A 25,292-nucleotide genomic window follows, 5' to 3' on the forward strand; every position below is an offset into this window, starting at 1 on the left:
CTAAGCAAGGCAATATCATCAGCGAATCGCAAGTTACTAAGGTATTCTCCATTAACTTTTATCCCCAATTCTTCCCAATCCAGGTCTCTGAATACCTTCTGTAAACACGCTGTGAATAGCATTGGAGAGATCGTATCTCCCTGCCTGACGCCTTTCTTTATTGGGATTTTGTTGCTTTCTTTATGGAGGACTACGGTGGCTGTGGAGCCGCTATAGATATCTTTCAGTATTTTTACATAGGGCTCGTCTACACCCTGATTCCGTAATTCCTCCATGACAGCTGAGGTTTCGACAGAATCAAACGCTTTCTCGTAATCAATGAAAGCTATATATAAGGGTTGGTTATATTCCGCACATTTCTCTATCACCTGATTGATAGTGTGAATATGGTCTATTGTTGAGTAGCCTTTACGGAATCCTGCCTGGTCCTTTGGTTGACAGAAGTCTAAGGTGTTTCTGATTTTATTTGCGATTACCTTAGTAAATACTTTGTAGGCAACTGACAGTAAGCTGATCGGTCTATAATTCTTCAAGTCTTTGGCGTCCCCTTTCTTATGGATTAGGATTATGTTAGCGTTCTTCCAAGAACGCTAATCACCCGCCGTGGTTGCTCAGTGGCTATGGTGTTGGGCTGCTGAGCACGAGGTCGCGGGATCGAATCCCGGCCACGGCGGCCGCATTTCGATGGGGGCGAAATGCGAAAACACCCGTGTACTTAGATTTAGGTGCACGTTAAAGAACCCCAGGTGGTCGAAATTTCCGGAGTCCTCCACTACGGCGTGCCTCATAATCAGAAAGTGGTTTTGGCACGTAAAACCCCATGATTAAGAACGCTAATCATATCTCAAATCTTGTAATCAATGGCGCGCTAACACCTCACCCTTCCATTGCAGACAAGTTTAGTAATATTTCTACTAGCTTTAAGCCTACTGATGACGATGACAAAGCTAGCTACTTAGACGCACTTCTGGCACAATATTGACTCGTTTAATTTTAACTTGACTGATGCTGAAGAAGTATTCAATGTACTAATTTACTTAAGATCTGCACGCTGCGTTGATTATGACCGACTTCAAGTTAAACCATTATAAGTTTTTGGCTAAAATGTTAGCATCAACATTACGCAATATCTTTTACCTGTTCTTCAAATCGGGCACATTTTGCTATAGCAATGTAGGTTATGGATTCAGCATTCTTTAAGGTTAGTGACAGACAACTATGGCTTTATCTCTGTCCTTCTTGTATATTGTAAGCGGTTGGGAAAGGTGATGTAAAAAAGAAGCGATTTTTTTTTTAAAGCGCAGTTCATTCAGGGAGTTCCAGCTCCGGTTTACCAAGGGACAATTCACTGGATCAGCGTTGTTATCGCAAAAAGTACTTACTTTAGGCGAAATGGAAGAAAATGGACTAATATTGGCGATATCTGTTAACTTTAAAAAGGCCTTTGACATGTTGAATGACCAGGCATTATATTGGTTAAATATATCCTAGAACAAGTTTTCACCGCCCGCACGCGCGCTCACTGCAATTCCACTGCTGTGGATGCAAGTCAGCGCCGCCGTGTCGTCCTGCGTTCGCTGCACTACGCTGCACGTACCAACACGCCCCGGTTTTTCTACCATAGAAGTAACCTTTTCCTTGACTTTCTTTTTGAACACTGATTATTGTGTTTCCTGAGATTTTATCTGGCTAGTGTCTTTATACATCTCAAGGTTCCTTCCAAAATGACACGCAAACATAAGTGTATTTTTACGAGAGAAACGAATAAATGGTTCGTTCCGCCGTGTAAGAAAAATTAAAGCAAACAAAATGTAGAATACATTATTGCTTACGACTTTAAGTAAGTATGATCCCTCCCGTAGTGCTTATATTTGCCTCCCGCTTCCTCTAAGTTACATTCCATTCAAATTATTCAATAATACTGTTTCCTTATAAGCATCTGATTTATTTACGTTTGTTTTGGTGTAAGAGTGTCACAGATTTTTCCCCCTCTAATGCTTCATATTGCGTCTTTGATGGACGAAATGTCATTGCATGCTGACATAAACAGCGTCCGGGGGCCGCGGCTGTCGCGTGTATGTTCGTACTTGTTTTCTGGGCTTCAGAGGTTCTCAAACTGCTTATGTTTTTGTCCACTGTCCATTCCTTAACAGACTGGGACCAATAAAATGCATTATTTCATATGGAGCCAACAGACAAAGCCAGGGAAGGCATCGGACAAATTAACACTTCTTTCGAACTGAAATGAAGAAATGGTAAGTAATAAATAAATGTATACATAATAATAGTAGATACACTATCAGTGTCTACATGGCAAAACAGACGGTACGATGGCAGCCGCGATCGCACAGGGCCGGTCGCATAAAACGTCTTTTCGTCCACTCGAGTTTTCTACATTTCAACGAGAAACAACTTCGCCAATGATTTCCCACTGCCTGCCATTGGCTTCGTGTGGTAGCATCGTCGATCGATGGATTCCCCTTTTCGGGCAGTGCACCTGCACGGCAGCCTCCCCGAAACATGTTGCGTCTCAAATGCGATGCTTCACGAAAAGCTTGCAAATACTGACGCCTTTGATAAGGAGATTTACGAAAAGGGGACGCCATTACTGCTCGCCAGAAATTACCCGCAACAAGCAAAACAGCGCCTCGTCACGACTTCCTCTGAGGTCAGCCGGCATCCGCGGTATCTCACAATATGCCTTCGCGGTGGGGGGTGCTTTGTCACTGCTGTGTGGGACCTTAGTCGCGTGCATGTGGTGACTTCGAATCGTCCCCATAGACTGGGCACCTTGAAGGCGCGCCTGGCTGGCACCTTTTCGTCTGCCACAATCGTTTATTATCACTGTATATATGGCGTAAACAGCTGTATTTTCTTTATTACACAAAAATACGTTTTGTTCAATCATGCGGACTTCTATTCGGATGTACATCTGTGTTGAGTACCGAGGGGGGGGGGGGGGGGGGGGGCTAAAGTTGCAGGACAGACGACGAGGCGTGCGCTCGCCGTGTGACACGTTATTATTTTTCCTGCCTTGAGTGTGTACTGTAGGTGAGTAAACGTTAATTAGAGTTGTAATACGGGTGAACTTCTTGTAAAGATATTACTTTCAGAAAACTTCATGTAGATATAACCGAGTTTAATGCCAAGTTACGTTCTAAATAAAGCCTCGCACACCCACATATCGGCATTTCCAAGGCGCCATAGCTCCAGTTAGAGAACTCACATTGACACCGGCGCTATATTTTACGACGCTCTATGGCCACGACATGCCGAATATCTCGGAGGTCATGTTGTAGGCACTGAGGAAGGACTCGTTCGGGGATTTGCGTCATATCCGCGTCGTCTGCGTAGGTGGGGGCGCTCCAATGTAAACTATTGTATTGGCGACTAATGTGCGAACGCACCTCCAATCGGAGAAGGAGCTCACTTTTTAAGCTTCGAGCCAACTCCGATAATTTACCCCATTCAAATACTTGTGAAACTCAACAAGGCTTTTACGAGACAGCCCCTGCACAGATTTTAATGAAGTTTGTCGCATTTGAGAGAGAACGTTACGTTTTAGTGACTGTCGAACGGGTAATATTTATTTAGGCCTGGAAGTTCTTACGAAATTTACTCAAATTCGGTGTTTCTTTTTTGTTTCTGTATCTGTTGATTGCCTGCACATACGTTCATCGATGAGCGGTGTAATTCTGCCCGACTGCATCGCCACTTCACCTCAGCTGCCCTTCGCCTCATATAAGGTGTCCTTCTTCCGTCAAGAAAATTTAGTTGACAGTCAGCGCTTGTGTCTCATCCTTGTTCCTTTGCGCTTGCATGTCTCAGCGCTGTTCTCGCCCAGGAAGAAGTTTTAATGCAGAAATAGAAGCACGAAGTTTACAAATCCGTAACTGTGCACCGAAAACAGATAAAGCAGTTCTGTAAACTAAATCTGTTAGAACATCTAAAGCGGCCAAATTCGATGTATGATTTCACAGCTGATGTGAATATGTCACAATGTTTACAAAGGTCTTGAAAACGTCATATTCACATATTACTGGTACATTTCTGAGCGGTGTATAGTACATAAATTCTTTCCACTTTAGATGGAATATTAGGCACAGTCTACAGAACTGCGATATCTTTTTTGATTGTTGAATTATAGAGTTGTAAGCTTGATAGGCGCGTTTCAAGATGTTCTGAAAAAAAAATGGCGGCCTAGATAAATAAGTCTGCTACTTTCAGTCACTACATGTTAATTACTTTTTTTAAATGTAACAAACCTCATCAAATTCGACGGAGCGGGCAACACTCCACGTATACTCGCTCGTAGACACATCCCACCACCTCGGGGCATCCCACGTGGGAACGGAAAAATCCTTCTTTCCACTGCGCCAGATTGAATGAGCTCGGTTTGCTGCATTTCAAAGAAACGATCTAGCGAAATTTCAATGCTGTACTGTTCAATAGTTAGTTGAAAAGCGCGAAATTTGAAGAAAAAAGGAAAGCTACGTTTACAACTCCAACTTGGCAATGACAAAACGATATCACAATTCTATAATCTGCACCTAATAATGCATCTAAAGCGAACAAAATTGGTATATTATACATCGCTCTGAAAAATGCCATTCTTACGTGCGTGGGACTATCGGCAGACCTTCGTAAACCTTGTAAAAAATCCACTTGAGCTGTAAATTCACATGCCAACTTTGTTCGGTTTGCATGCTCTAACAGGTGCAGTTTACAGAACTGCGGCACCGGTTTTTGGTGCACAGTTACAAATTTGTAAAGCTGGAACTCCTATTCACCTGAAACATGCGAATTCTCGGAAATTTTCTAAACATTCCAGGCCCTAAATAAAAATTACGGTTCCTACAGTGACTGGAATTGAACAATGCATCTCAAATGCAACAAAATAAATTTCACACATATCGGTCTAGGAGTTGTTTCTAAAAGCGTTTCTGCGTTTTCAATCGGCGGCAATGGCGCTGCGGCCGAGCTCAAGTGAATGGCTTCCTCTGGGTCACGTGGACAAATCCGAACAGAAACGCCGAATAGAAAGTGAATAGCTTTCTTGAAGCGTTCGGCTAAAGAGGGAGCTAGAGAAAACGGCGCGCGTTAACCGCAAGAGTTTGCTACCCTTTACTGGGGTAAGGGGGAAATAACAGGGCGGAGGGATAATGCAAAGGCGCGAACGTGCGTGAGGACTATATATAGTCTCTCTAATAGGCCACTGGAACGCAAGAACTTCAATAGTGCCTTGACCGAATAGTTGGGCTATGCGGTTACATAGACAAAAAGGAGTGGGAGAATATTTTAAGTTTCGAATAGAATATTACACATTAGCAACTCGCACTCGTATTCCAAAACAAACTCTCGAGTATTTTCGAATACTTGAAACTAACAAATTATTTCGGAACAACTTACTGTCTCGCTACTGTTCTCTGTCTACTAAACAAAGCGTCACGAATTGTCAGAAGTGAAACGGCCAAAGTTTAGGAATCAATGCACATAAACAACATAGGTATTGCAACCTTTGTTTTCGGCTTCGCGGTGGAAGCCAATATGACAACGGTGTTCTTTTCCTTCTTTTTTTTTTTTTTTTGCTTGTATTCCGTCATTTAGTGTTTTTAGAAATCTAGTCACGAAGCAGTTTTATTTGCTACGTTACAGCCACTGGCGCTTTTCATAGCAACGGTGAGCTCACACGTGTTCGACACACAACTCCTTCACGGTAACAATTCATTTACAGTTTTCGGAAACTCACGCATACAACAGCAGGCATTTATTCTTGCAAAGCTTGTTGGCAGCCAGTGCGTTGAGAGGTTAGTGGTGCCGTTCTTATATTATGAAACTGAGTGACCCCGTGTATGAAACTGATCTTGGAAATCACAACAAGCGCTAAGGAACGTAGGGAAGAAACATGACAGGACGGGTCTGTCTATACGTGTTCGCGTTCGTTAGTACTTGATGTCATAAGTTGGGTTGCCACCAACTAGCCCAATGTTCTGCGTTGAATGAAAGTGGTCATCTGTATTGATAGGTAGCTGTCGTTTTTGCACTGGACAGTACAGGAGGAGTGCCTAATTAGACCAATATAAATATTCCTGCTTGCACATGCATGCGTCGGCGCTTGACTGTTCGATATTTACTGTTCGTATTCGGTTCATATTCGTAAAGACTGATATTCGCCCACCTCTAATAGGCAATCACTGTCGATGGATCCCGATGGTTTTCTTTGCCAAGTGCATGGGCGGCTTTATCGGGGAGCCAACATAAGTAAGCTTCCATGCCTCCTATATATATATATGTATGTATATATATATATATATATATATATATATATATATATATATATATATATATATATATATATATATATTCGTTTGAACAAAACCTTCTTTTATTAAAATCTTGCTGGAAGCGAACGTTTCGTCTTGTCTAGTCCGTCGTCTGTTGGCGTTATTCTAACGGGAATGTATTGCCACTTGAACATATATACTCTCATAAACGTAGCTTATAGCAGCATTTAATGAATTACGTTTGCTAGGTATGAAGTAATGAGTGCCATTCTGGTAAAAAAAAAAGAAGCGCACCGCAAGCATTGGCTGGGAATACACACACGGCGGCAATTACGAAGCACACCCACGCATGGTTCTGCTACAATGCAGGTAGTCGGTATCGCTACGCATGGTTCAGGCGATGCCGGGCTCGTTCGTCTAGAAGTGGTCAGCCAACATCAGCCAATCGCTGGCTCGCCATTCATGTCGCGCTGCAATGCGCCTCGCCCCTCCTACGGCACCGAAAACCGAAACCGCGTGTACGAGGGCCGTGGAGAGAAACGGGGCAGCAAGCGGCGGCGCCACTAGTGCACGGTGCCCGCACCCCATGTTCCACGGCAGCCGGGCCGCCGCCGCCGCAGGGCGGGCCCGCAACAAGACAAGCAAAGCGCGATAGGCGTGGGCCCAGCGCGGACCCAGCGCGACGGCGACAGCGCCCGACTACGGCGAAGCACGGCCGCGCAGCACGGAAAGGGTGTTACACTGCGCCTTTCTTTCCTTCGAGAGGCTGCCGAAACGCGGACACTCACCGAGCAGGGCCAGTTTCGCGAGATCGCCATCCAAACTGCTCGGGGCCATGGTGGAATGGCACCCGGAAATGCTGCCAGCGCCGCCGTGCATGCAGTTTCGCTTTCGCCACTCTCACTACTCTCTCGCCAGCAAAACGGGTTTTTATGCATTTTTTGTTCTATACCGTAATTATACAATTACCAAATCCGGTCTTTTTTTTTTCAATTCGAACTTCGTTCTTTTGCATGAGCTTGTGTTACTTTTTTATTTGTGTTTTGCAGCGAGCATTCTTTCTCTTGGCGACGTTGGAACAGGTGGTTGGCAGTCATGCGGTTACACATAGCCTCCAAGATTTGGTGACGTGCGCTCACGGCCTCCAAAATTGTGCGCCGCACAGTCTCAGAGGCCATGTGATCTATTTCGCAGTTACATATGTAGTCGGAGGAGGCCGCACAAGTAGAACACAAGTGTTCTGCTGATGCGGCCAACGCTGACAGGGCCAGCGCGCGTATTACGAATCGACGTAGTACGCCGGCTGACGATTCGATTTCTGCGTGCGTGTTTTCCTCGTATCATTTGCCCCACCAAGCCTGGCGACAAGAGCACGACTCCGACAGAATAGGCGCCAGTCGTGCTGTTATGTCATAGAAAAAAAATTATGGGTTTTAAGTGCCAAAACCACGATATGATTATGGTGCGCGCCGTAGTGGGGTATTCGGGAATATTTGGACCACCTGGATTTCTTTACCGTGCACTTATAAACCTAAGTACACGGGCACTAAGCATGTGCATGAAGCAAGCAAGACATGCAGTGGTGAAGAGCGATATTCGCCCTACGAACTACACCTGATGCTTTATAAGAGTCATGCGTTTTTGTGCGTACTCATACGTTTTTTTACTTATTCACTTTACGCCACAGGTGCAGCGGTTTCAGGCCAAGGAGGAGCATGTAAAGCGCTGCCGAAGCTCTTCTTCCAGCCGTACGTCGCGCTGAAGAAACCTCCGGGTACAAAGCATTCACTAGCGGGTTCGATGGCTAGCTGACGACGACAAAATATGACGGCGCGTACACATTGTGTCGATCTTGCCTCACACGCTGCTTGTTTGGTCCCGAGTCTCGCGTGGGGCGGCTGTTGCGGCGCGCAGCGGCACCTGCCAAATTGTTTCTCGTGGCCACCGCGCGATGGCGCCACAATGCATCGCAAAAGGCGCATTGTCAATCCAGACGAAACAGTTGGTGTCAGATCACGAAGAAAAAGCTGAAATTCCCATGTTCCTACGGTGTCAATAATGTGTCTTGAAGAAATTATATGTAGGGCTGTTTTCTCACACCACATTCCCATATGTAAACAGAGTAGTGAACAAAAAGATATGATATTTGGCATTTAAGTCCTGTGAGCTAATGTGCTCGGTGTTGGTGCTGCATTATGCCAGATCGATAGCCTAGGGCAATAGTCCTTGCAACATACACTGCCATGGTACTTTTTTCGCACCGCATAGCCTACCTGTCAAGTGCATAATTTGCGTATTCCAAGCATGTATTACAAGGAAACCGTAGTATCAACCAGTAGTGAAAATATGTGAGCGCTGGCGAGGTACATTTTAGTAATAGGTGGATAGGGAGGCTGGGCAAAAGGTTTGGCATGCTACTACACGTTTATTAGATAACAAGAGAATAATGGACTTGTGAAAAGAAAATAACGCACATACATCGTGAAATCAACGCCGTGGCCGGCGGAGCTTTATGGCACCATTAATAACCCAAACGCTATCCATCTCCGTGGTGCAGCCAAAAGGAGAGTTCGATAACATTTTTGTATTGATGGTGCCATAAAACTCCTTTGTTGATACCGTGGTGCTCACTGCTGCCCTTTCCCGAGCTTTTGTGCGAGTGGATTCATATGCATTTTCTTTTCTCTCGTCATTTGATCTCGTTATATTTTAAACTTGAGTAGTAGCATGCCACATCTTTTGCTTGGCTATCCTATCCACCTATCATTAAAATGTACCTCACAAGCGCTCACATATTTTCGCTACTGGTTGATACTACGGTTTCTTTGTAATACATTCTTAGAATACGCAAATAATGCTCACGGCAGGCGAGCTGTGAATAAAGTACCATGGCAGTGCATGCTGCAGGGACTAATGCCCTAGGCTTGCGATCTAGCAAACCACAGCACCAACATGCTGAGCCCATTACATCACATATCTTTTTTGACTACTGCACGTTAAACTGTTCCAGGATGCTCCTGTAATATCTAAAAGTAGCATAGCAAAAGCTTTTTGGAGGTGACACTATTGTCATGTTTGGCACACACCGCACTTGGGATCTGCCATGTAATCAACAAGAGACTTGGTCTTTATGTTTGTGTTTTTAGGGTTATGCATTGTGTGATAAAAATACAGATATATACACTGTCGTTGTGAAGTAACACTTGCAAGTTTGAGCATTCGTTTCAGTGCCCTTATGGTATTAGCACTGCTGTTACTTATTTAGCCATCTTTACCTTTGTTATACTTCTCTGCAGTCATTTCGTTTGCTAAGTTTATAGCAGCAGTAATGTACCATTTCTTGTACAATTGCCCAGGTGGTGCCTACACAGGTCAGAGACTTGAACATTGTGAAACACCGACACGGTAAGGTTTCCAAGGAAATCAATAGGAAGCGCAGTACTGCACAAGCCCCAAAGGCAAAGTTTCCAGGAATTCTTGACTCGCTTCATTCTATTCTTCCGATTGCAGTTGTGTTTACAGCATTCTCAAAGTATGCCCCACTTGGTGAAGAAATAGACAGCGCTGATGAAGGCGAGATTGCTAATGGACTGCCAGAAAGCTTGTACGAAATGTATGACAAGACACAGGAAACCCAGAATCAATCTGCCAGAGATGAAACAATTTATTCATTATTGAAGATGCGGATGAGCCACAACGATGTCGCACAAATAGAAGAAAAAACAAGAATGCAAAATAAGTGCCTGCTATGGTTTCAGCAAAGATGTGGGCGGATAACGGGATCAGTCTTCTGCAAAGTTGTTAAATGTAAGAGTTCTGCAGCACGCCTAGCAGGCAGCATTGCCCAGTCTCCTCTAGTGCTCTATGAAACTCGTCACAGAAAGACTGTCGTTATGAAACATGGAATACAGCATGAGAAGACTGCAAGGCAACAGTATGTTCAGTACCAGATGCAACACCACGTTCATTTTAAATGAAGAGACGCCGGCCTGTTTATTTGTGAGGAATTTCAGTTTATGGCAGCCAGTCCAGATGGCATTGTTGAGTGCAGTTGCTGTGGCCGTGAAGTTCTTGAAATTAAATGCCCATACAAGTACAAAGATGTGCCCATTAATGAAATACTGAGAAAAGTTTTTACCTAAATGAAAATTGTCAGCTGAAATGTAACCATGAATACATGTTTAGATTCAAGCTGAACTGGCTTCTGCTAATGTCAATTATTGTGATTTTGTGTGTTGGTCGAAGAAAGGGTTCATCGTTGTGCACATATTAAGGGACCGTGATTTCCTTGCAAAACACATGTCAGTGCTGGAAACATTCTTGAGGCAGGCCGTGCTTCCTCAGCTGCTGTCAAGGAAGAGCACTCAAAATGTGTAGCTTCCTACAGATGTGGATTGCCGGATGGATTTCCGATGTGCGAAATGAACACACGCTATGAAAAGTGACATTCAGCTGGGTCGAGATTCTGCAAGCGTCTCAATTTCCAAACCGGAGGCCAACATTCAAGGAGGCTGAGAAACATAGGAGGCTGACTTGCAAGAATGTGGCAACTGTTTCGGCAGCTCACCCGTTATGAAGAGAAAAGGCCCTTGTCAGGGCCACCCGAAATATTGCTTGTGGGCATGAGATTCACGCACCCTTCTGTTTCCCTCTAATAAATCAACAGTGTTCAACAGCATGATTACAACTTGAAGTTAAGAGAAATAGAAGAAAAACAACCAGCGTTTTGAGCACAGTGAGCATCAAAATTATGGTTGCAAGGCACAGCCAGACTATGTTTACATGCCAACAGGAAAAATCGCATGCTTTTCTCTCGCTTTTGAAAGCTTACAAAGTGCCTACTATATTGCAAAATTTTGATGGGGAATAGAACCAAATATTTTCCATGAAATAAACTATACTGCATTTCCACAAGTTTTAAGAATTTCTGTTCCTTACAGCATGCCATCATAGTATACACATTAACAACTTCAAAAACAATTATGATGCTATTAACAAATCCATGTCTTGCGCTGTGGTCTGCTTCCACAGGTGCACTTTCTCCATTATCCCTCCATGTCTGGTCCTTGGCGTTAGTGATAGAAGTAGATACTTCGCAGCATGTTAACACGGCAATTTTCACTTTGACGAGCATCGGTGCAATGCAGTTTGTGATCTTCTAAGACGCATGTATGCGACCGTCCACAATTGAGTAAAAATTAGAATGTGCATGTTCATAATGCTGATGCTAGCAGCATCAAGTGCAATGTAAACTATGGATCACTACCGTGCCCAATGTGAAAATTTGCCTGTTGGCATTGTGCCACTAATGTCTGCAACGAGTGCCTAGAAGGAAATGAGGCTGCTGATGCCTCAGCCCGCGCTCAACCACCGGGCATGGCTTCAACACCCGTAGTCTGAGGATCTAGAATCAAATCCGGCCATTACATTCCGCGAAATCGCTCAGCTCTACCAATCCGCTCACGGTCGCTTTAATCCCCCCGCTAAAGGTTTGACCAAGGCAGAGGAGCGCTGGCTCCTCCGTCTCTATACTAACACGGTACTGTGCCCGGCAGTACTACAGTATTTTCACGCTGCTTTCTCTGGGGAGTGTCCACTGTGTGTTTACGTGTTCTCGGACGTTTTCCACATGGTGTGGGCTTGCCCTTCTAACCCGGCTTCCCCTCCCCCCCCCCCCCCCACCCACCCGAGAGAGCTGGGAGGCTGCTCTGCTCGGCTGCTCTACCTTAGAGAGCCATAGAGCTCTCGTGGCTAGGGCCCGAGCTGCCGCGGAGGCCACAGGGCTCCCGGACTAGGGACCCCTCTTAGATTTTGTAAGGGGCCGGCTATTAAGGTCGTCCTGAACTCTCTCTGTAAATAAGCGAAATAAATCTTTACCACCACCACCACCCCCAAAAACATGTTCCTTAGGTGCTCTGCCGCTAGCTTGAGAGACAAAATAGCGCCAAGTGGGGCGATGCCATTGTAAGATATACTGAACGTGAAAATAGAAACAAAATGACAATACGCAAAGTACAAAGTGGCAATTTAAAGGCTACATAAACCTAGCATTTTCATAGCGCTGTTGCAAATTATCTATCCATGAAGAATATATACCGATAGCCTATGAACACAGCATCATGGGTAAATCACGACGACAACAAAATACGTGATGCTTGGAGTCTGAGGGATGAATTTATTTGCCTATTAACCATTAATGCTCTGGAGTGCTTGCGATTCCGCTTGAGGAATTGAAAATCGGCTACTGGCATGCCGATGGGATTGACCCAGCAGTCGGCACCGCTAAGGAAAAACCAGTTGTGCTGGTGGAAAATCAACCTAGAGCCTACCCTACTCTGCATTGGCTCAGTACGAAAGGTGGTGATCCAGATTAAGCACACGCGGCACAACCAGTCTGCAAGCATGAAACAGGAAACTTTATTGAACTACAAGAACATGTACATGAAACGACAGGCAGAACATAACGTAGAACAGGGAACTCTGATTCGCATCAAAGATCTATAGAACCAAACTGGGGCTAGTCAATATCAAAAGGCACATTGTGTTAGCTATGGAAACGCAGAGCTGTCATGCAGTGCGTCTAAAATGCATAAATTACTGGCATCACATTTACAACTGATCCTAGATCTCAAAACACTGAAACCATAATAGCAAGCATCAGAGTAACCTAAATAATGTATCACAATAACCTTCTGTGAACCAATTTTGTTTTTCAAGTGTTTGTTTCATGACCAGGGGTCCTTATTAAAGCACTAACTGGTAAAACAAATGATTAGTGAGAACTGCATTCAGCAACACAATATCATCTAACTAATCCTTCACAAAGTAAGGCAAAGTGTTCTTTAGTATGTGTAATCGCGTCATGCGGCCAATTTTCCTTCTCACAGTGCATTCGCCCTGCCCGTGCCGATGTCACAAATTGGAAGGGTCGCAGATGCATCCGATTTTGGAGCAAGTCCCCCGAAAACACAAACGTGCACTGCTGCAAGCACTCGTACCATGTACCGATAATTGCCCGACTATACAGCGCAGTGTCTCTCTGAGATCATTTTATTATACCAGGCCGACAAAGGCACAACAAAATGAGTCGAAACATGCTTTCGAAGTTGAAACGCACAAACATCTTCAGCTCTTTCAAGCCGTATGCACATGAAGTTTGAGCCAATGTTGATATTGCTCAGTGAAGGTTAGGCCTAGTGGAGTCGAGTTTGTGCATCCGCTACCGGCAGACATGGACTTTTCTGAAAAGTAAGCAGTTAGGATAAATGGAACTTTTTATAGTTTTAGTTCTGGCCTTAGCGATTTGAAATCAAATACTCTTCGCACAGCACTGTACTGAGTCACCTTTCCCGAAGGCTGCCAATCGCATTCGCTGCGTAGATAGGTGGGTCTTTGTGTGTTATGCAGACACATATATTAGTTCCAAAGATGCACTGTTTACCTCTGCATGAAACGGTAAACAAGACACGGTGCACACAGCACAGCAACAGAAACAAACGCCTCGCTCAGTTGCCTACACTGTCGGCGATGGCACCCACATTTTTGCAAGAGATCTACATGGCCTATCCATGAGCTCTTGTGTGAGCATAGTTTTCTCTAATAATGCTACATGAAATGCCCAAAGTTTAACTATGATGAAGTTAAAGAAAAGTGAGAATCGGGTATAGCGATCTAATATATTTGTATCTAGTTCACAGTCGCCGTTGTTTAAGGGGCTCGACCGCGCATATTGACTTGTCTCGGGGAGGAGCAATGTGGCTCATTTGCACAGATATATGTTTTGCTACATTTTGACACTATTTCATATCAGCGATCCGCTCTTTCTACAATATTTGAAGCTCCGTGGCTATAGATGTCGACGTAAACAAACGCACCGCTTAGATCAATGTAATATAGAAGGCTGCAATCGAAGTTTCTTCGAATATGTGAAATCTCTAAAGAATGTGAAAGATGAATACGAAAAGCGAGCTGCCCAACAGCATAAATCAGCGACAACAAATTCCAACACAGCCGTGTCGACAGACGGAACTCGGTGTACATTTATCGGCTGAACTGTTAACACAACAGCGCAATAAGGCCTCAAGTTCTCACCCAGTAGTCGGTGAGTGCTGCATGGCTTTCAGGAACAACATTCTGCCCAGGAGAAGCCATAAATCATAAGTTCTATTCACGAAACGCACAATCAAAGCCCACTCAACATGGGCACAGCTACACAAAGCAGACAAAAGCCGCGGTACCTTTCCAAAACATTTCCAGCGGCAGAGGGCAGCAAAGGAAAATGAAAAAGGCTAATTACTTGTTCTTGACCAGCACACTGATAGTTTGTCCTTGGGCACTGCTTGTAGAGTTACTGAAGGTTTCCTTGAGTAAGGCAACTGCTATCCAGTCGACGTAAACCAACAGCTGTGGTTATCGTCGTCCTCTTTTCTCACCCTAATCTACTGGTGGGGCTGACATACGATATTAACTAAACCGTGGCATCAGATTTGTAAGTGCTGCAATCAATAGCACATCATCTAAATAATCCTTCATAAAGTAAGGCACAATGTTTTTTAGTATGTGGAATCTCTTCATGCGCCCAATTACTTGTTCGACTCTGACGCGCCGGCAAGAAATTTCCCTCGATGCTGTCACTTGAGCTTGGGAAAGCTGGTTCTTCCCTTTAGTACAGGCTGGGATCATAACCTTAACACCTAGCACTGCCAGTTCTTCCGTGACATTAAAGCCCCGGTCTACCATCACTTCATCAACATAGTCGACGTACTTGGTGAAATCTATCTGGAGAACAAGCTGCTTATCACGAATTTTGCCGCCTCAGCACTCCGAAATATACGAGATTAGCCCATCAGGTGTGATCCCAACCAGCACCTTTACAGAGTTGAAGTTCTTGTACTTGGACCAGGTTGTGCTCTGTGCCGTTGATGCACGTGCCCTTTCAAGGAGAATCTCAGTGCTGTCAATAATTGCTCGAACTTGACGAAACCTCTTACATTGAAATATTTTCGGTTGCCATGCGCGAAAGGCCACATCGTCTGGCCACACAACGAGCCCTTTTAGCTCACTCACTAGTGTTGTGAGGGCACTTTCAAATATTATTGACACATAATTTTTACTTATTTTAAAGAGATCCGCCAGAAAGCACAGGTGAATCTCAAGGCGTAGCCTCATCAGCACGAGCAAAACCTGTTCTTCGTAGCTCATCGTTTCCACAGAAGGGCAAGCAGTTCTATATACACACACAACCAATGCAAATGTCTCTTTATTTGGCAGGCCTGTGCAGTATGCAACCTTTTCAGAGTGCCCGGCTATGGCAGCATATCCCCATGCAGCAGCAGCACCATTCGCTTCTGAACTTCTTTTCGCTTGAAGGTCTCGAAAGTCATTTTGCATGATTAAATAGCGCTCCTGCAGTGCATTATAGGCTCGACATTTCTCCAGGTACTTCTCTTGCATGCGAGTCTGCAGGTTTCTTGAAAATCCGCCCATGTGGTGTGATGGTGTAGGAAACTGCGCTTGTAACAATTGCATGCTCTCTGGCAAGTCGCTTGATGCCTCATCGTCTGAAAAAAGAAGTTGGCAATCAGTAGCCACTGGAGACTGTCAATATGCTCTATGTTGCTGATGAGAAACAGCTTTGAGAAATAAAGTGGCGCAAGCTGCTTCGTTAGCATGGTTAGTGCAGTGCCTAATGCGTGAGCGTGCCATGCAGATGTGAGCAATATTTTTTTCAAGTGGACCTCTGGAATGATTTTGTTAGCTATGTTATTTGCATGGGGGCATTTGACATCAATGTGACCTGTGCGGGTGTGTGTGATGAACACAGTGAAAAGTAGGACTGTGAAAACAGTGATCTTGTTCACAGTGAGAACAGTGATCTTGTGTGTTGTCCGTTATACAGTGATATAAAGCTTTTCTTAGGAGGTTAACCACATTATATATATGGTCCTGTGCATTGATGAGAAGCAGCAATGTTGGCTGTTCTTAATTATTCAGAAAAGTTGAAAACATGCACAAGTGCTGTACATGCAGTGACGTTACAGCTATTACGCATGCATAGAAAAAAAATTGTAATCAGAACTTCGGCTGAGATGGCAATGATTGAAGAGTAAGCATAACGCCGTGTTTTGGAATCACTCGCACTTTGCAAAGGCACGCTGAAAAAATTTTACCAAAGTATTGCACAGTATTTACGCTGAAACGTATGCAACTGCATGTGCAACTAACATTTTTACCAGTGTTGACGTTGTGTATGCTCCGTGTTATATGTGCCGAAAGCAACGAGACACTTAATTGTGTTTCACTGCAAATGTTCTGCCTGAAATAAAACTGCACAGTGATTCGGTTTTTTTTACTTTCCTTCATGGTTACAAATGTCTTATAACAATGCATGATATTCTAGACATACAAAGAGGTAACAAAACACGCTGTATAAATGCTACAAGCACAGAAAGATTATCAAACCAATAATAGTACAAGAAATGCACATTTTGTCTATCTATACAATGACTGAGCATCACATCATAGCTCACCACAAGTCAGTACACACTATAGTGTTAAGTCCAGTAATTCAAAGAGGCTCTGAAACACATTTTCTTGAAACCTGAGCAACATGCTTTCTACCAGGGAGTGCTCGCTGTCGCATCGAAACATATGTCTCGAAATTTGGAGCGCACAGGCGTCTTAATAAAAAAGTTGCGATGCTTATCAGGATTGAAATCACAAATTAAATAGTCAAACGAAAGTTTGTTATACCGCTGAGAAGGATAACCCAGTTGTTAACAAGTGGCCAAGCATTTAAATGTTACTGTGATGTAACTCAAGCTATTTGTGAGCATACTTTACTGTAATCATGCACTTCAGGTGTAATGTGGCACCAGGGTGCAACCAGCAACACACAAGCACAGAGTGTTAACGTAAATGCAAGGCTGGAAAGATGCACACTGAATTCCACTAAAACATATTAGTGTGAGAATCACGGATGTAAAAGATGCCACTATGAAGGGCAAACATGCATAGTCATTTCAGTTGTGAGGAAAAACCAAGTTAAAGGTAGGGGAGTTGCACTCGCTTGCTGTTAGTACAGTACTCGGATTTTGCTGCAAGGATGCTATGTCTTCATTGCAGAAAGCGTACACCTTCACCGAGTACAAAGTAAATAATAGGTGACATATAGCTGATCTGCGAAAACAAGCTCTTGTGCAGTACAATCACCCAAATAATATACATATAGAATGCAAAGAATAGTTATATGAGGCCTGCGTGGCGTTTGTCATGCACACAGCAAAGTCCTCTTATATAAAGCAACTACTGCTTACCAGTGGTGTCTGGTTCCATCTCGTCCTCTCCATCTGATGACCAAACAAGCAATAAATTAATTGATACTTCATTCAGTTCCAATAAGCTGTGTTATTCATCAGCGTCATAATCACAATGTCAGATGTCCTAAAACCGAAAAAAGCACACAAATTTTGCAAGCGACAAGACTTGCAGTAGGACATTTGTTCGCCTAGTGAAACCTACAAATAACAATTTTGTATATGGAGTGGTCTAGATTTGCATCTGAGGCTAGAAAGTCATGTGACAGCAAGACCAGTGCTCAAGGCAAAACTCTCAGTTAAACGCAGGAAAATTGAGTGAACTCGTTCCAGCATGCCTACGGCACTCGACTGCTTCTACTAGAGTAAGTGGACGTTGCTGCGAGAATGCAATATGTCTGTGCAATACGATCACGGCTGCCGAACTTGTAGGTTCGACGATGAGGCTGGTCTTTATGTCCTTTACTGCCCCGCCAGTTTTGTGACGTCTAGACCACGTGATGATCCCTCGCAGGCATGGTCGAAGAATGTGCGACACTCCTGGCGTTGCGAGCGCAGTATGGGTCTCGAAGTTCCCAATAGTGCGTGAACGGTGTCCGTAGATTCGTATATCTGCGACAGCAGAGAACCAAACATTAGCCCTGTGCAATGCGTGCACTGCTGCTGAACTTGTAGGTCCGACGATGAAGCTGGTCTTTATGTCCTTTACTGCCCCGCCAGTTTTGTGACGTCTCGACCATCCCGCGCAGGCACGAGCAGGCATCCCGCGCAGGCACGAGAAACCAGTGCAACAGCAATAAAAAATCGCGCCGAGCTTGAAGCCTTGTCCCTTCGCCGTAATATATCTCGTTTAACACTCTTGCATAAGCTTTACTATCACGTATCTCTTCATAACAAGTTCATGTGTGAACCCTCAGCCATTTTTCCGCGTCGGGATCGTTCTTGCAAAGTCAAATTCATCATTTGTCATTCCCTCGCATTTTGTCAGTCATTTATACCTCGCACCGCGAAAGAGTGGAATAATCTGCTATCGCACATTGTCAGGGAAACAAATGCCTCGAAATTTACAGATGCTCTACGCAGTACAATGCATACCTAATATATCACGTTTCACTCTCTGATTTGTAAACAGTTTTTTTTAATTCGCCGATAACCAAAGCCTTCACGACGTTGTCATAGTTTGTACAAATCATTTAGTGTTGCTGTACTGATAACTATCTTTATTTTTTTATTTTTTGGTTTCTTTGTGTTTATACGTTGATGCACTGTAATTCTGTCCCAGTTTTGTTTTTCTATTGTATTTACATTTACGCACTGTTTGCCTCACCGACGTAACCTTTACCCTATGTAATACCCTCCCTAGAGGGCGTTTAGGGTTATTGTGAAATAAATAAATAAATAATGTGCGACACTCGTGGCATTGCATCCACAGTATGGGTCTCGATGTTCCATTGTGCGTGAACCGTGTGCGTTGATTCGTATATCTGCGACAGCAGACAACCAAAAATTAGCCCTGTGCAATGCGTGCACTTCTGCTGAACTTGTAGGTCCGACGATGAAGCTGGTCTTTATGTCCTTTACTGCCCCGCCAGTTTTGTGACGAAGACGAAGTGATTCTTGTAGAGACAACTGTTCGTTCGCGCTGCAGTATTTTCGGCTTTTTTCCGTGTTTTACTGGGAGGCGCCGCTCCCATTGCCACGGCAATGAATGGCGACGCGACGTGACTGCTTCGGCAGGAACCGGCCCGAGGAAGAGAAATTGCCCTCCTAGTCAAGCTGACAGCCAGTACACTGTGTTGTACTGCTGCTCAAGCGATGACGCGTCACATGACGAAGGCTTCGAAAGAGTGGTACAAAGGAAGGCCAAGATGAGACACATCACCGGAAGGTCTTTGTCAAGTAAGTCTACCGTCATGCCACAGCGAAGGCCATCGGCGCACACAATTCTTTGTGTGCCGGACACACCTGCCGATAACCTCAACCGGCATTATCGACAAGCGATTTCCGTTTCTCTGGAGGCTCTTGTCCCAGGTGTAATCAAAGATTTAAGAATTGATACTTGGAAGAACATCCTGGCTATTGATGTCCACAACCGAAGCGCAATCAATGCTTTGATGGCAGTAAAGCTCCTGGGCAACACCAATGTCCACTACCTCATTCCCCAGGACAACGAAACCACGGCTGGTGTTGTTTGTGATATTGACTGATCGATTAGCGACAGGGAGCTGCCAATTTTAATAAAACCTGCAACAGATGGTGTTGCCTTACTACAAGCTCGGCGCCTTGGCAAGTCGACCTTTGTAAGGCTCGTGTTTAAAGGTGACTGCCTACCAACACATGTAAAGCTCGGCCACTTTCCGCATGTGGTACGACCTTTCGTACCCAAACCACTTCAGTGCAGAAGGTGTCAAAGAATTGGACATGTGAGTGCTGTCTGCCGAAATACAACGATGTGCCCACGATGTTCTGAACAACACGACACTGACACTTGCCGTGCAACAGAGCTCAAGTGCCGAAATTGTCAAGGCTCACATGCTGCATCCTCAAAAGACTGTCCATGCCTAAAGAAAGAGCAGAAAATCTTGAGGAAAATGGCCAGAGGCGGATCATCACACAGAGATGCTTCGGCAGCGATAAGGCGACATCGCTCCCGGAAACGAAAGTCTACGAAATCCTCTTCCGGTTCCAGGGAAATGTCTCGTCCGGCAACGCCACCTCCTGTTTCATCTGTTTCCAGTAAGATCACGAATTCCAACGAAAACAGCGGCCATGCTATTGTCACGTGGAGTGACGTATGAAGAACACAGTAGCTATACTGTGAAAGAGGAAACTAACTTTTATTGGCCGAACCTGTGCCCACAAAAACAGGCTACACTTAAAGAACGGCGACAACGGCGAACACAGTCGGCGATCGTCGAAATCTGATCAGCGGGTCAAGCGCGTCGGCTTTTATACAGCAGTCGTGGAATGTTCCAGACTAATCGTTGGGACTCGCGTGTCTTCCACAAAGTTCTGCACCATTCGCGTCACGCGATGAAATCAGATAACACAAGGTTCGGCGACAACAGACAGCGGATAGAAGCTTCGATAACGTTCCAGAAACTTCGAATACATGCAGGCGCGTCCCGCGCTGTGCGATAACATTTGTTAAGCGGCGAAGCGTTGTCGCCCGATAACGATAGGCAAGTGCACGTGTCAATATTCATGCTTCATCAAGTGAGGTGTAGCCAGCACTGCCGAAGACATGCCACGTGCCAGAGCCAGTGCACATATGACTCGACACTTAAAGTCAAATGTCACTTCAGTTGGCCAACTGCGAGACAAGGATTCGCAAGTGATTGCTATGCTCAAATCGCTCACGAATGTCATGCGTCTACTACTGACAAACATGGACACTCCGGCTGCTTGTAGCGCACTGCAAGTACTGGACGCGCTGACTCCAGTACTTGAAAGCATCGCATAGCACCATGGCCCGCCCCTTGCTGCCCTTCCACAAGGAAGTCAAGAAAGCATCTCTATTGCAGTAGAATGACCGTGGTCTCAAATCGAGAATTTCAGATTTTGGACACTTTGTCCTCGAAAACCGTTTTCCCATCCTCGTAATTTGCGAACCGAACGCGCAGAATGTTATACGCATTTCTGGCTATGAGGCATTCATGTCATCTACCTGTGGTGACGTGAGCAAGGTAATTGTACATATTAGATGTGATCTGTCATACGTGTTGCACCCAGTCCCGCCTCACGACAACCAGTACGTTTGTTTAATTGTGAAAACGAATAAGCTTACGTTCACACTCGTCGCTGTTTATGTTTACATTGCTCCTTGAAGTGGCTTCGACTGAACGACTGCACGACGTGCTATCAGCGACACCTGGCCCTACGATTATCACCGGAGATTTTAATGCTCACCATCCGCTTTCGGGGTGTTTGAAGATGGACTTCAGGGGAACGAGACTAGCATCCTTTGCCACACAGCACGACCTCTTCTGCCTCAACGATGGTAGTCCGACACATTTACGTGGGCTTACATACAGCAGCTGCCTAGACTTGACCCTGGTTTCTCGGCGTCTTGAGAGAAACGTGGAATGGTTTCCAGACATCGAATTACATGGAAGCGACCATATTCACACGTACCTGAAGATCAAGGGACTATCTAAATGCTCCTCCACGACCCTCCGGTGAACTGACTGGTCGGCGTTTCGGTCGCACACGGAGGAAGTATGTCAGCAAGGGAACCATTCAAGTCTGGAACAGGAAATTCAACAAACCATGCAAAAGGCTACGCGCGGTTTTCAGCCTTTCCCGACACATGAAGAATGTGAAGCCGAACTGCAGCGACTACGAGCAATTCGCCGGCGGGCTGAAAGAAGATACAGGAGAACTAAATCCATCCATGATCTCAGAGAGGCAAGGCGAATGCAAAAGGAGATTGAACGCCGCATTGATGCACTACAATCTCAAAGATGGAAACGTTTCTGTGAGTCGTTGGATCCACGTCAGCGATTATCTCAGATATGGAGAACCGTGCGTGGACTTCGCGTATCACCGCAACAGCGTGTTCCTTTCAAATCCCTCGCTTTGTACCAAGGTCGCAGTAAAATTGACATTGCTGAAGAATTTTGCTCAAGATTTGCCAGCTTGCAGCTCCAACGCGCGCTTAACCATGTGCCACCCCTGTGCCACGGTATTCCCGTATGGATGTAATGTTTTCGGTGGAGGAGCTTGAAGCGGCACTGGCGACTTGCAGGCGCTCTTCGTCACCTGGGCCAGACGGTGTTACCTATGCGCCGCTCGCCAATCTTGGGCAGAAAGCACGACTCATGCTGCTAAACCATTACAGCGAGTCTTGGCGCAACGGTTTGGTTCCACGTGAATGGAAATGCAGCCGCTTGGTTCCACTTCTCAAACCTGGTAAATCACGTTATATTTGTCATCGTACCGCCCTATCGCTCTGGCCAGTTGCATAGGGAAAATAATGGAAAGAATGATTTTGACGCACCTGGAATGGTACCTGGAAAATTACAATGTTTACCCAGATGCTATGGCTGGCTTCTGGCGTGGGCACTCATCGATAGATGATGTCATCGATTTGGTCACGTTTGTTGACCATCAAAAACGTGTGAAACGACTTACTGCGGCATTATTCCTTGACATAAAAGGCGTCTATGATAATATAGCACATTATGCCATTATGGAGACCCTGATTGAAGCCGGAATAGGTGGCTTGAAGCCGAAATAGGTGGCCGCACTTTTCAGTGGCTCTGCAGTTATTTGACCGAGGATGGCACCATGACTCAGCACCAGACGTTCCGTGGAGTACCGCAAGGCGGAGTGTTGAGCTCGACGCTATTCAACCTAGTGTTCGTTGGCCTAGTTATATGCTGGCCCAACACATTTAAAGTACCAATCTATGCCGACGACATCTGCATTTTGGCGCCTGTTGTAACACGACTGCAGGTACGAGCACGGCTACAAAAGGCAGCTATGTTAACATAACTGTACTTGCGAAAACAGAACTTACAGCTGTCTTCAGAGAAATGCTGCCTTGTTACACTGATTCGGAAGGCAATGAAGCGTTACTCTAAGTGTCAATGGGCAAGCAGTTGCAAGTGCACGGAAACACTGCTTTTTAGGGGTAATTATCGACCGCGACCTATCACGGAGCCCGCACGTTTCATACCTAAAGAAGAGGTTAATGACAATAATACAACTCCAAAAATTTCTCGGTGGAAAGTCATGGGGCACATCGGTGCGGTCAATGCTGCAGCTTTATAACGCCTTGTTCCTCGGTTTCGCAAGATACAGCCTCCCTGTGCTTGGTAACACCTGCAAAACAAACCTGCGTGTACTCCAGGGACTACAAGCTCAAGCCCAGGGCGCATATTCGGCATGTTGCCCGACTACCTTCTCACCATCTTGCCGCTCTACCCGCACAAAGGCCACACGCAACTTTCAGTCGTATAATTGTTGCCAACTGTACCTCATTGTCATCGAACTACATGACGGCAGCAAGATCATCCTCACCTTTATGGTGCCTGCACTGACCTGAAATACGCCTCACCATCCCAGGGATCATGAAGAAAGCTAACATGCCGTCGTTTGCCCTGAAGCAGGCCACATTAGAAGTTTTACACGAGGTGCACAGTGGCCGCGTACAAGTTTACATCGATGGCTCAGTCACATCTGGAAGTTCAGCTGCTGCTGTGGGGACACCAACAAGATCCGTCAAAATACAGCTAAAAACGTCACATGTATCATCAACGACAGCTTCTGAACTGGTAGCCCTGCGTGCGGCTCTTCATTTCATTCAGGAGGAACCACCCCATGCATGTTCAGTCTTCTGTTATTCCAAGGCAGCCCTTCAGAGTGTACTCTCAGCACTGCGCCATGTATCACATGAGCAGCTCGTCGAAGAGATCAGAGAAGTTCATCATCGCATAGTTGACGAAGGACACGATATAATATATCAGTGGTTGCCTAGTCACTGCGGCATACACGGCAATGATCGAGCAGACGCAGCTGCCCGATATGCCCGTGACGGCGTCAACTGCATTGCCACTACTCTTTCGAGAGCCGACGCAGCTAAAAAAACTTTCCGCACTTGCACGTGACTTGACATTAGCTCAATGGAATTCCTCCGAGTTCACAAGTGCACGCCTTCATACCCTGTACCCTGATTTACAGCTACGTATTCCACCCGAGCTTCCACGGCGTGACTGCACCCTTCTAGTCCGTCTATGGCTTGGAGTAGCATTTTCAAATGCGTTCTCTTTTCTTATCGGAATGGCTAACAGCCCACTTTGTGACTTCTGCGGTTGCAATGAAACAATCGCACCCCTACTTTGTCAGTGCTCTCGTTTCAACCAGCAACGAGCAGTCCACTCCGCCATCCTAGACAAACTGGACAAGCGCCCAATGACAGAAAACAAGTACTTCGGAAGCTGGCCTACGCGAACATCAGCGCGATCCGCTATGAAGACGCTGCTACGCCACTTAAAATACACTGAACTTTCTGACAAATTGTGACTTTACACTGTGTGACGTAGGACTGTACGGTGACACTGCGTAACACTAGGAACGACTTTATGGGCTGCGTGACATTCGCCACAGAAACAGTTCGTGTGTACGTACGTGTGTGTGTAGGTTTCTATCTTTAAATTTTTTTTATCCTTCCCTCTCTCAGCTATCGCCTCCCCTTGCCCCTCCCCCAGTACAGGGTAGCCAACCGGAGCTAATCTCTGGTTAACCTCCCTGTCTTTCCTTTGCCTTTCTCTTTCTTTCTTGTGGCGTCTCCAACACGTGATGATCCCGCGCAGGCACGGTCCACGAATGTGCGACACTCGTGGCGTTGCGTCCGCAGTATGGGTCTCGGAAGTTCCAATAGTGCGTGAACCGTCTGCATAGATTCGTATATCTGCGACAACGGAAAAATCATCATCATCATCAGCATCATCATCATCAGTCTGGTTACTCCCACTGCAAGGCAAAGGCCTCTCCCATACTTCTCCAACTACCCCGGTCATGTACTAATTGTGGCCATGTCATCCCTGCAAACTTCTTAATCTCATCTGCCCACCTAACTTTCTGCCGCCCTCTGCTACGCTTCCCTTCCCTTGGAATCCAGTCCGTAACCCTTAATGACCATCGGTTATCATCCCTCCTCATTACATGTCCTGCCCATGCCCATTTCTTT

The 25,292-nt window shown here is 45.4% G+C and overlaps 1 protein-coding gene and 1 long non-coding RNA gene across 6 annotated transcripts in view; both read right to left on the reverse strand.

The window, feature by feature from the left end:
- The window catches only part of LOC126535899 (uncharacterized), an 86,168-nt gene extending 79,000 nt beyond the window's left edge, over positions 1-7,168 (reverse strand). Inside the window, exon 1 of the mRNA XM_050182754.2 lies at positions 7,073-7,168. The gene's annotated coding sequence lies outside the window, so the exon portion shown is untranslated. The remainder of the gene's footprint in view (positions 1-7,072) is intronic.
- A 7,920-nt stretch (positions 7,169-15,088) lies between these two features.
- The window catches only part of LOC129386077 (uncharacterized), a 105,377-nt gene continuing 95,173 nt past the window's right edge, over positions 15,089-25,292 (reverse strand). For all 5 annotated transcript variants that reach the window (XR_011893762.1, XR_008613550.2, XR_011893760.1 and 2 more), the window contains 2 exons: positions 17,600-17,632; positions 15,089-15,844 (listed from right to left, as the gene is read on the reverse strand). This is a non-coding gene — a long non-coding RNA (uncharacterized lncRNA). The remainder of the gene's footprint in view (positions 15,845-17,599; positions 17,633-25,292) is intronic.

The sequence above is a fragment of the Dermacentor andersoni genome, chromosome 4, assembly GCF_023375885.2.
Source record: "Dermacentor andersoni chromosome 4, qqDerAnde1_hic_scaffold, whole genome shotgun sequence".
NCBI classification, from domain to species: Eukaryota; Metazoa; Arthropoda; class Arachnida; order Ixodida; family Ixodidae; genus Dermacentor; species Dermacentor andersoni.